Raw genomic sequence first — 1,089 nt, 5'->3', positions numbered from 1 at the left:
CCAGAGCCCTTGGCCATCTGTGCTGCAGGCTGTGCTCCCCTGGCCCTGCTGCTCCTCTGGCCTTGCAGGCTGCACACACCCCTCCTGCTTTGCCACCCCCCTGCCAGCAGCATTTCTGGGCCCTCCCTGATGGCTCTGCTGTCCCCCAGCTCTGGCTGCTGCCATGTGCACTTGGCCTTCTTGGCTTTGATGCTGAGCCCCTGTGCCCCAGGACATCCCTGACAGAGCCCAGGCCCTTCTGCTGGGGGTCCCTGCAGAGCTGAGCAGATCCAGGTCACCTCCCAATGCTCTGCCGACCCCCTGGGCCTGCTCTGGGCCCTGCAGGTCCTTGCCCTGCTCCCAAGGGCTCTGGGGGTGCTTCATGGTCAGGCCTTGGGCTTTAGAGCTCAGGGTGGGGATTGGGCAGAACTTTGGCAGGTTTGTTGTTCTGCTGGCAGGGTCTGGTTCATGATTAGGGGAAGAGTTTTTTGGGCTGGGTCAGGATTAAAGTTTGGCTTTTCATACTGGTAAAACAGGTGTTGGGAATGGGGTTGGCATTGAGTACAAATAAGAGTCTGGAGTTCTGGATTTGGGCTTTTTTTGTCTTGGAATTGGAGTTGTGGATTCCTTTCAATGGGAGGGGCAGCACTTTTGGGTATTGTTGAGATTACAAACAGAGTAAAGTTCCATCAGGAATGTTTGCACAGTCACTGTTTCAGCACCCTCAGCATTCCCTGAAACTGTTTTTATCTCATAAACATCTTCCATATTTGTTGGACATCTCCTTTTCCCTCACCCAAATATCCCATCCAGTTTTTCCCAGTTCTGCTGACCTCCCCAAAACCTTTCATCTTGGTGGGGTCACCTTTATGATGACCCTCCTGCCCCCTGAGCATTGTCCTGCCCTCCTTGGCCATTCCATTCCTGGGGACAGCCCTGGCAGCCCAGCCCCCAAGGGCACAGGATGTGCTGCTGTGCTGGAGAGGACCCTCCTCAGCCTGTGCAGCAGGGCTGGAGGTGGGGGATTCCCTGCCCCTCCCCAGCTGGGCCCTTCCTGCCTCTCACACTTGGGCACTGGAGCTGCCCCGGGGGCATCTCTGGGGCTGTGGC

The sequence above is a fragment of the Empidonax traillii genome, unplaced genomic scaffold (genome assembly GCF_003031625.1).
Source record: "Empidonax traillii isolate 1590-97213 ecotype Southwest subspecies unplaced genomic scaffold, ASM303162v1 scaffold239:size738852, whole genome shotgun sequence".
In the NCBI taxonomy this organism is placed as follows: domain Eukaryota; kingdom Metazoa; phylum Chordata; class Aves; order Passeriformes; family Tyrannidae; genus Empidonax; species Empidonax traillii.
The sequence above is the reverse complement of the archived record's forward strand: the minus strand, read 5'-3'. Positions refer to the sequence as shown.